This window comes from Pseudophryne corroboree, chromosome 4, assembly GCF_028390025.1.
Source record: "Pseudophryne corroboree isolate aPseCor3 chromosome 4, aPseCor3.hap2, whole genome shotgun sequence".
Classification (NCBI taxonomy): Eukaryota; Metazoa; Chordata; class Amphibia; order Anura; family Myobatrachidae; genus Pseudophryne; species Pseudophryne corroboree.
Genome location: NC_086447.1, coordinates 704,654,670 through 704,666,263, shown reverse-complemented (window position 1 = coordinate 704,666,263; position 11,594 = coordinate 704,654,670). Strand labels below are relative to the sequence as shown.

General features: G+C 43.4%; 1 long non-coding RNA gene across 1 annotated transcript in view; it reads left to right on the top strand.

Moving 5' to 3' along the window:
- Nucleotides 1-708: 708 nt before the first annotated feature.
- Nucleotides 709-11,594, top strand: part of LOC134910200 (uncharacterized) — a 54,124-nt gene continuing 43,238 nt past the window's right edge. The window contains exon 1 of the long non-coding RNA XR_010176143.1: nucleotides 709-824. This is a non-coding gene — a long non-coding RNA (uncharacterized LOC134910200). The remainder of the gene's footprint in view (nucleotides 825-11,594) is intronic.

The following is an 11,594-nucleotide window of genomic DNA, read 5'->3' as shown; positions in this document are numbered from 1 at the left end:
GTCCGAAATCCAAAACACGGCCGCGGAACTGAATCCAAAACCAAAACACAAAACACAAAAAATTTCCGGTGCACATCACTAATAATAACATGTCACTATAGACGGGGCAGTATACATTTGTTTGGGATCCTACTGTTTTATCCCGCCGATCGCGCCCAGAAGTGTCTACTTTAGCCTCCTAAAAATATTAAACCCGACTAAAGTACTGGGCACGATGTGCAAAGCACCATTTGGGTGACCAAACTGGACACTTTTCACAATTTCTGCTGCCAGCATAGGGGGCTGCACGCACAAATGAAGTTAGGATGCCCATCAACAGAAACAATTGAATAGTTGCCAGCATGTGTGCACAGGTGCAGGGGAGCGCGAAAACAATTGATCGCCCCCATTGAATCCAGTTAGTTAATGTTCAGTTTTATCAATTCAATTGCAAAGTGAAATAAAAATCCATTTACATATTTAGCTAGAATAAACATTTTAAATAGTGAGCTGTGAACACGCCAATCTGGGCTTTCCCTGACACAATCACATCTGATGTGACCGTGTAAGAGGAGCCTGCTGGCGGTTGCTGTAAGCTAATCTTCCAGCTACTGCTGGGCTTAGACCAACCGTTTGTCCCTTCAGTTGCCACGGTAACTGCCCCCTGCCTCCTACTGGCTACAGGGGCCGTCGGGTGGCAGTTGCAATAGACAACCCTGGTGGAATCGCCCACTAGCCTGGGATGCACTGCAGCAACCCGCTTTACCTGATCTCTCCACCTCCCAGCAAGCAGTGAGTCATGGGCGATCATTAGGATCATCACCTGCTTCTGGCTGCTCTTCTTGGTATTTCCATCATCTAATTTTTCCAAAATTGTTGATTTTCTAAATGATCAATTTATGTAACTAAGAGGGAGATATACTAAGCAGTGATAAAAGTGGAGAAGTGAGCCAGTGGAGAAGTTGCCTATGGCAACCAATCAGCTGCTCTGTATACTTTTATAGTATGCAAATTATAAATGTTACGTCAATGTTGATTGGTTGCCATGGGTAACTTCTCCACTGACTCCGACGGAGAGGATCCAACACTTCACTATTCAATTCACAGGCATTTCCGACAGGTTTCTGCCCATTTCCGACAATGCCAATCCGACAATGCCAATCCGACAATACCATCCAATCGGTAGTAGCGTACAAAGGGCAGGGACTTAATCAGCGCGAGCTTATGACCCGCACTTACTGGGAATTCCTCGTTCATGGGGAATAATTGCAATCCCCGATCCCTATCACGAACGGGGTTCAGCGGGTTACCCGCACCTGTCGGCAAAGGGTAGACACATGCTGGTCCGTTCAGTGTAGCGCGCGTGCAGCCCCGGACATCTAAGTGCATCACAGACCTGTTATTGCTCGATCTCATGTGGCTGAACGCCACTTGTCCCTCTAAGAAGCTGGACGCGGACCGCCGGGGGTCGCGTAGCTAGTTAGCATGCGGGAGTCTCGTTCGTTATCGGAATTAACCAGACAAATCGCTCCACCAACTAAGAACGGACATGCACCTCCACACACAGAATCGAGAAAGAGCTATCGATCTGTCAATCCTTTCCGTGTCCGGGCTAAAAACCTGTCAGAAACCTCTGCAAATCTGACAAAATACGTGGATCCATGGCGGATCCGCGGCTAATCCGCCGATCCACGTGGTTTCTGACAAGTCGGAATTTCAGACAAGTCGTAAAAAAAACGGCAACAGACTTAAATAGGTCGAATCCAGATTGCCGTTTTTTCCGACTTGTTGGATTAATTGAATACACCCCATAGCAGCCATGTAACAAACTACAGTAGAATTTAAAATTTTGACTGTTTACAGAAAATATCTAATTTTGTCGTCTAGGGTAAAATTCATGAGGATGTACCACCAAAGTGTGGTAGTATTTAAACCACCTCAGTCTACAAAAACCATATCTCACGATAACCAACACAAAATCCTAATAAGTAAACCCAAACATTACTGGTAATTAGTGTGTATACAGGTAAAAGACCAAACCAACGGTCACAGTTTTACTATGCATTGGATTTAGGGGCAATAATTGTATTTTCATACTGGGAGTGACTTACTAAAGGGGTATGTTTTCCCCCAGCCTGACAGATATGTGCTACCATTCTATAGCCAAATATTGTAAACAATAGAATGTTTTACTTTTTTAAATTGTTTTAAACTGACTGGCTCCTGAATGACAACACTGATTCTTCAAGTACTGCAAGGGTGAAACTGATACCTTTACTAAAGTGCCTCATTGGCAGCTATCTTACTAGGTTAGTTATTAGGTCCAGCACCAATACAGAAATATGTGATTTATTGCATATCAACCATAACAAACCATCAGCTTCTCGCAATCATTTATCAAATACATTCTATAAAATGATAGCTGGAAGCTAGTTTTTGCTATGTGTAAATTCTCTGCATCTCCTCTTAAAAAGGTTTGGTAGAACTACCCGTAAGACTCTTGAAGAATTTCTCTATCAGTAAATGCGCCATAACACTGTTGTATTTCAAAGGTTTCCTATGTATATGACACACTTACCAAGACAGAACATTACATCATATGATTACATTGCTTCAACACATAAGTTTGTTGCTTTTTATTAATAATTATGCAATAGACAAGTCGTAATGAACATCAAAGATGAGATATGGAGGCATATGAATGGACTTAAACAACATACTTTTACGTTCGTAGATTTCTAGGCATATCAGGTTCTGGTATGGAATGAGAAAAATGTTGCTCTCCAATAAAGTGTTATCATGAGTAAACAGTGTACTGGATCATGGAAAAACTGACCAAGTTTAAACCAGTTGACGTATTTAGAAATACTCCTAGTAATCACATGTAGGTCACTAAGGACCAAAGGGGAAGAAAACAAAACAGCATCATTCAAACATAATTCAAGCAATTCATCTGAAATGAGAATTTGGATTTGTGCCCTATGGCAGTAATATATAGAATAGGACATGAAGAGTGGGTTAAATGTTAATGTCTGTTACTGCAGGCAAAAACAGAATAGAGTGTACATTATTGTCCTGTTCCCATATCAGACAGAAGAGCTCTATGCAAACGTCATCTGAAAAGCAGAAAGTTGCCCATAACATTCATCAGGTCAGCTGAACGCCACATTGATGCAATTCCCGCTGTTAGTAGCACATATTTACAGTATCCAAATTTCTAAGCCAAAGATTTGATTTACATAGTATACTATAGTGAAGCTCTATTAGCTCTTCATGCAATTCACGTTGATAAAGCAGTGTGTGATTGACGGTAGCTGTACTTCTTCAGTCCCACTGCATTTTTATGTAGTTTTATTTCCATTCCTAAATACACAGCTGTTTACTAATGTTATTTGGAAGTAGCTACAAATGTCTTATATGTTTATGATCTCTACTATTCTATTACCAAGAGCCCAGCCAAGGCATGGCCAACCCGTGGCTCTCCAGCTGTTGTGAAACTACACATTCCAGCATGTCCTGCCCCAGTTTAAGCATTCCCTAATGGCAAAACTGTGGCAGAGAATGTTGGTACTTGTAGTTTCGCAGCAGCGGGACAGCCACAGGTTGGCCAGGCCTGGCCCAGCCAAAGCCATAATTTAAATCTGATTTTGTAATTTGAAAATAAATGTGTATACTCATCATATTATTAGATACAAGTTATTATGGATATAACCAGAGCCTCACGGAGAAGCTCAGCCTGGGAGAAAACATTCTTCAACAGTTGCAAATCTGATACATCCTTACCCCATAGACTTAAAGCTGCTATTACTGCAAAAAGACGCTGTACAGACAGCAAATTTCAGTTGCCTTTTTTTCTTTAAGCTGTTTTAGGACATTTAACAATGTCAGATGCAAAACTAATTTTATATTTCAGTGCTTTGAAATTAAAATTTCACAGAGAACAAGATTTTAATTTGTAGGATTTAATAATCAGTAGCATTAAAGAATTAGTGAAGAATGTGAATACTTTTGTAGGGCTCTGTACTTGTATAAACAAGATTTGTATATACTGTAGAGTAACTTCCGATGTCATTGCTTATGTTTAGTGACTTTTCTTGTCATCCCTCCAGTGTTCATTGGGAAGACTTGTGAATTAGAAATAAAACAAGCCTATTATAAATGATTATGGATGTAGAAAATTATCTAAGATTGACATGACCTGTTTAAAAAAACTTCTGCGCATGCGTATGCGGTGCAATGCGCACAATGCGTGTGCGGTGCAATGCGTACTATTACAACGAACGATGTAGTTTCACACATGGTCTAGCGAAGCTTTTCAGTCGCACTGCTGGCCGCAGAGTGATTGACATGAAGTGGGCATTTGTGGGTGTCAAATGACCGTTTTCAGGGAGTGTTCAAAAAAACACAGGCGTGGCTGGGCGAACGCAGGGCGTGTTTGTGACGTCAAAACAGGTACTGAACAGTGTGAAGTGATCGCAAGCGCTGAGTAGGTTTTGAGCTACTCTAAAACTGCACAAAAAAACGTTGCCTCTGCTCTGCGATCCTTTCGTACGCATTTCTGCTAAGCTAAAATACACTCCCAGTGGGAGGCGGCATAGCGTTTGCACGGCTGCTAAAAACAGCTAGCGAGCGACAGTGGCGTCACAAGGCGGGTGCGGGGGGTGCGGCCCGCACCTGGGTGTGATGCCTGGAGGAGGGTGACACCAAATGTCAGCTCCTCCGCACTGACAGGAACCAGGTGCTGCAGTAAGAAAGTCTCCTACAGCACCCGGCTCCTGTCACAGAAGAGGAGCCGACAGCGGACGGAGACTGGCTCTGGGGGAAGCCCAGCATCCCCGGAGATGCTGGGCACGCCCCCAGAGTGACGATTCCGGGATCCCCGCGAAGCCACGCAGGCCACGCCCTTTTTTGCCGCGGCAGGAGATCAGGGGCGCGCACCGGGTGTCACCACACCCGGTGACGCCTCTGGCGAGCGATCAACTCGGAGTGACCACCATAGTCTTTATAATAATTGTGTACGGCGTCTTGATTTCACAATGTGCATGCAGTGGAAGCCTGGGCGAGCAAGGAAGATGGGACCTACGCAAAAAAAAAGGGGGGGTATTTCCCAGCGCAAAATAAATAGAAGAATGAGTGACACAAATTGTATATATCGCTAAATTTTATTTATAGATAAAAAGATTCTAATTCATATAAAAATAGACAGTAAAATTTAATTTCATCAGAAAAGGTCATTCGAAATCTTCTTGGAATAATAAATTGATTTCAAAGAGAAGAAGGATATAGATATTGCACTATGGGTTCTAGAAGGAAATCCTAGTATTCTATAAGTTCATATATGTGGGAATCCTCTCAACAGAGGATTATAATGAGGTGATATGTGTCTCTAATTTATTAATCCTAGACAGTATTTATAAAAGGTCGTGAAATGATTGACACCTATTACCGGTAAACAAAACAACAGACTACAGATAACAAACAAACAATACTAAATCACTATTGTGCACGAAAATAAGTCCGTTCAGATGTTGCCTGGTGCCATATATGGAAAAACAGAAAAATGTTCATTGATGGAAAAGCACCCTATTTCCAACCAGAGGGGTGCGCTGGTCTGCGTCTCATCCACTCAGTGGGTATCAGCATATGATTGAAATGGAAAAAAGGGGTAACACCGCAAGACTTTCCAGTCCCAGTTCGTGTGGGTCAGTCCTTAGGCACGCTCCTATCCTGATGTATTCCGTGTGACCCTTAAGGGTATGGGTATAAATTGAATCAAGTACCTTTGTATTTTCTATAAATGTCTTCCTTTTTTCATCTGGAAATGGATTTAACAATTTACGTAGAGAATAACCAACTAGAAACCAAAACTTACATCAAACCGACAGATTGCAACGGATATCTCAATGCCAATAGCAATCACCACAAGAACTGGATACACAATATCCCGGGAGGAGAGATGAGACGCGTGAAAAGGAACTGTTCCAAGGCAACAGATTATGAGGCTCAGGTTGAAGACCTCATAAGGTACTTTGAAGAAAAGAACTATGACAAAACCATCTTACAAAAGACGAAACAACAAATGAAGGAATTACCACGTTCAGAGCTCCTGAGGTATAAACAGAAGAAACCCAGTCGGATGGAAGATGCCACCCTCTTTATCTCCACTTTTTCCTCCCAAAACAGGGAACTTGAAAACAGTATTCAAAAGCATTGGCACATCCTCCTATCAGATGAGACCCTCAAGGATATATTACCACCAAAACCTTTTTTCATTTATAAAAGAGCAACAACTTTGAAATCTATTTTAGTCAATAGCCACCAGAAAACAATAACCACAAAAGAGGAATCAAGGAAGGGCTTCTCCAGATGTGGTACATGTACAGCTTGTAGGAAAACAAGATCCAACTCAATCAGAATAGTCGAATCGGTGTTATCTTTCTCTAATGGTACCAAATTTAATATCCAGGAACGGATAAATTGTACCAGCACTGGAGTCGTATATCTACTCCACTGCCCCTGCGGCCTACAGTATATAGGCCAAACAAAACGAAAATTGCATATTAGAATACAGGAACATCTTTGCAATATAAAGAATAGGAAAAAAGACCACTGTATCCCTATGCATTTCCAGGAGAAACACAATGGAAACCCACATGTGCTACAATTTATAGGTCTGAAGAAAGTAACAACACCCTGGAGGGGAGGGAAATTGGAAGAACATCTTATAAGAGAAGAAACCAAACTAATTTACCATATGGGTACGTTAACACCGAAAGGTCTAAACATTGACTTTGACCTCAACCCCTTCCTAACATGAAGTACCCAGTATGCAAAACAATATACAGAAAGAAAAGTGTTCAGAAATAAATAAAAAATTCCCCCTCTTTTTGGGCATATTTTAATGTTTACACATAATTGTTTGATAAAAAAAAAATTTTTTTTTAGATTTTTTAGAATAGGTAATTCTTTTTATATTATGAATTTAAAATAAATAGATACGTTTAATGTGTTTTATGTCTGTTATGTTTTATGTGTATATAGTATGCAATATAGATTGTGCACACAGTATCCAGAAGAATTTTTCGGAAAAAGAAAATATACCCATATCAGACCTGCTTTACACAGAGAAAAGCACTATGGCAGTGGAACGCACACGTCACCGGAAGTTTTTTACGGACATTGGAATGCAAACACCCTGAATAGGTCCGTACCAACCAACATTACATCCACAACAGTACGTCGCAACTAAACACCACGACGGTGGAACGCACACGTCACCGGAAGTTACGTATGGGCACTGGAACGCAAAACCAGGAAGAAGCCCGACAGGAGAACGTGAACATAAACGGAAGCTCACCATGGAAACGACACGCACTGCCCCAATAAAAAGACGAGTGAATGCCGGGTGGACGAATCTGCAATCCTGAGGAAGCCTCACCAGAGGTGAAACGCGTCGATCACAGATCTCATCGATCCTGAACTGTGCCGTTCAGCGCTGAGAACGGCCCACACAGGATATCCGCCGGCGGACCCTGGACTCACCCGTCACAAGGTATGTGACTGCACTGGACATTTCCAGATGAAAAAAGGAAGACATTTATAGAAGATACAAAGGTACTTGATTCAATTTATACCCATACCCTTAAGGGTCACACGGAATACATCAGGATAGGAGCGTGCCTAAGGACTGACCCACACGAACTGGGACTGGAAAGTCTTGCGGTGTTACCCCTTTTTTCCATTTCAATCATATGCTGATACCCACTGAGTGGATAAGACGCTGACCAGCGCACCCCTCTGGTTGGAAATAGGGTGCTTTTCCATTAATGAACATTTTTCTGTTTTTCCATATATGGCACCAGGCAACATCTGAACGGACTTATTTTCGTGCACAATAGTGATTTAGTATTGTTTGTTTGTTATCTGTAGTCTGTTGTTTTGTTTACCGGTAATAGGTGTCAATCATTTCACGACCTTTTATAAATACTGTCTAGGATTAATAAATTAGAGACACATATCACCTCATTATAATCCTCTGTTGAGAGGATTCCCACATATATGAACTTATAGAATACTAGGATTTCCTTCTAGAACCCATAGTGCAATATCTATATCCTTCTTCTCTTTGAAATCAATTTATTATTCCAAGAAGATTTCGAATGACCTTTTCTGATGAAATTAAATTTTACTGTCTATTTTTATATGAATTAGAATCTTTTTATCTATAAATAAAATTTAGCAATATATACAATTTGTGTCACTCATTCTTCTATTTATTTTGCGCTGGGAAATACCCCCCCTTTTTTTTTGCGTATGCACAGTGGAACTAGGTAGTGATTCCACAATTTTCCCAAAGCAGCATTTTAAAATAGAAGTGGGTGTACCGTCTCCACTAGCGCAGTGTCAAAACCCCTTTTGTCCAGAAGATGGGACCTACCTGGAAGAAGAGGCTCGATCACCATAGTAAGTATGGGAGCTGAGTAGGAACAAAGTAACATGGGGTGGTTGGAGCCGCTGGGGGAGCAAAGCCATGGGTGTGTGGGGTTGTGGAGGGGATCATGGCGGGGCAGGGAACAGCAGAGAAGGCCCAAGCATATGTGGAACCAAGAAGGGGGTGGATTATATTGGGTGGGATATATTGTTTTGTGCAGGGAAAATACTGATTGCTTTATTTTACACTACAATTTAGATTTCACACCCCACCACATCTAAATCTCTCTGCACATGTTACATCTGCTAAGGGATAGACTGGGGACACTTTTTGGCCCTGGCATCCATGTGCGCATGTGCACACGTGATAAGGACAGGCGGACACTGCTCATGGGGGCATGCCATGAATCAGGGGGGCGTGAACTCGTGGCATGCCCCCATATTGCTTAGCAACAGAGCACACGCAAAATAAAAGGGGCGCACAGTAATTGGTTACGGGGGCATGCCACGAGTCAGGGGGAGTGGACCTACAGGATGCCCCCATATTGCTTAGCAACAGACACTACAGTGTTGGCGGGGGACAAACCAGAGAGATGTGTGCAGCCTTCCCAACTCTCTGTTGACCAGACCGACCCACCAGCCCATCGGCCCTTCTGGCATTTGCCAGAAGTGCCAGATGGCCAGTCCGACCCCGCATCCACCTGCAGTGCAACATGCCTTTGACCATTTGTGTGCTTTTTGGATTGGCTAACAAACCTAAATAGTTACGGCCCTCATTCAGCCTCCTATATTGCACCTCCTCTCTGTTAGTCAAGTGATCCACGTGGCATAAATATGTTACTGATAGAAATGTGTCCCATCTGATCTCCTCTTACAGCCTTTGCAAACTTTCCAAAACTCACTGCACATTGAACTCATCATCTATAAATTATTATAATGTCATACAGGTTGAGTATCCCTTATCCAAAATGCTTGGGACCGGAAGTATTTTGGATATCGTATTTTTCCGTAATTTGGAATAATTGCATCCCATCATGAGATATCATGGTGATGGGACCTAAGTCTAAGCACAGAATGCATTTATGTTACATATACACCTTATACAGAGAGCCTGAAGGTCATTTTAGCCAATATTTTTAATAACTTTGTGCATTAAACAAAGTGTCTATATTCACACAATTCATTTATGTTTGATATACACCTTATACACACAGCCTGAAGGTCATTTAATACAATATTTTTAATAGCTTTGTGTATTAAACAACATTTGTGTACATTGAGCCATCAGAAAACAAAGGTTTCACTATCTCACTCAAAAAATTCCGTATTTCAGAATATTTGGATATGGGATACTCAACCTGTAATACGTAGTTATATTTGATTGATGCCCCCTTTTTCACCATTATATTTTGATTGATCCCCCTTTTCCCCATTTTATTTTATCCACAACCCCATTAATTTTTTCAAAACTTAAATATTATAGATGACAAATTTCTATATGTCTGTCTGTTTAATCTGCAGTAACATCCCATTTAAGAGGAAGAGAGAGATGTATGTGAAGTCTCCTAACATTTTGATATAGTATTATTATTATTATTATTATTATTATTATTATTATTATAGTCATCATTCAGTAAAATAATGATTCACATACAGTAGCAGTCCATGCAATTGCTGCAAGATTCAGCTGACAGTTATCATTCTTCCTTCCACAAATGCAGTAGTAGAAACTGTGCCAGCATGAACAGGAGAGTGAACTTTTGCTGATGTCATGCCCAGTGGTGGATTTACCGCAAGGCATCCAAAGCGGATGCCTAGTAGTGACGTGCGGTGAGGTCAGTGGCTGGGGAGGCGATGGCATCTAACCCCCCCCCTCCCTTGAGGGGGGGGGAAGTGTAGTCCCCCACACACTACTAAAACCAGCACCAGGCAGAACCAGCCAGGGGGATAATGCCATAGCAGGGGAGACACTCAGTGTAGGGTCCCCCTGCCATGCCATTAAAGTGCCCCCCAAGCCAGTCAGCCGAGGGCTGGAATTTCTCATAAAGTGGGGCGCCCAAAAAATTAAAATGGGGTCCCCCCTCCCGAGCAACAACTAGCACTGGGCTGATAGCCCAGTGCTATGCCCCGCACCCCTGGTGGCGGTGGGTGCGGGGTTCATTGTATGCTAATATTGTTCTTTACAGGTGGCCTACAGGTCCCAGCAAGCCTGCCCAAGCATGCCGGCACTTGGAGAACCACAAGTGCCAGCATGCCTGGGCATAAAGGGCCCGCTGGCACCTGTAGTCCACCTGTAAAGAAAATATAAAAAAAAACACACAACACCTCTTTAAAAAAAAGTTTTATTACACAGGGTCTTCACCTGGGGGCGGCAGCCTTTAAGCTCTTTTGCGTGGCCGCCGCCTTCCCAGGGCTTCCGGCGTCTTCACCTGGGGAGGCGCCACTTCTCCAGGGCTTCTGGCGTCTTCACCTGGGAGGCAGCAGCCTTTAAGCTCTTTTGCATGGCCGCCACCGTCCCAGGGCTTCTGGCATCTTAACCTGGTGGCCGGCGGCTGCTAAGCTCTTTTGCATAGCCGCCGCCCATCCAGGACTTCCACGGCGTCTTCTTTCTTCAGGAGCTCTTCACTGCTCCTCCTCCGCCTTCGGACTGACGCCGCAGCCTCGCGCTGACTTATATAAGTCAGCAGGAGGGGGCGGGGCGATGACGTGGTGAGCCGTGATTGGCTCGCAGTGGCCATCTTGAATTTCAAAAATGACGATGAGGCGCCATTTTTTAAATTGGAAGCCGCTCTCCACTGCCGAACTCGGCAGAATGGCCCTGACTGCCGTGTCCCGCCGCCACCGTTGCCCGCACCTCCGCCGCATCGGCCCACCGCCGCCCGCACCTCCGCCGCATCCCGCCGCCGAGCCCATTAAGTGATGACAGCGGATACAGTGACGGATCCACTGGCCAATCATTGTGGCCTCACTCCCAGGGGCGTGCTTTCATGGGCTGAAAGCATGTCCCTGTATGAAAGCGGCACCTCTAATGGTGCCGCTTTCCCATGTAATTTCAATGGGCTTTTCCTGCCCATTGCTAGGCCCCGCGCCCGCCCCCCCGCTACCATACCTTTTGTCACGCCTGAGGTCCGACTCTGACCAGTGGAGATCTCAGGCATAGGAGCTGACTGGAATGTGAATCTGGG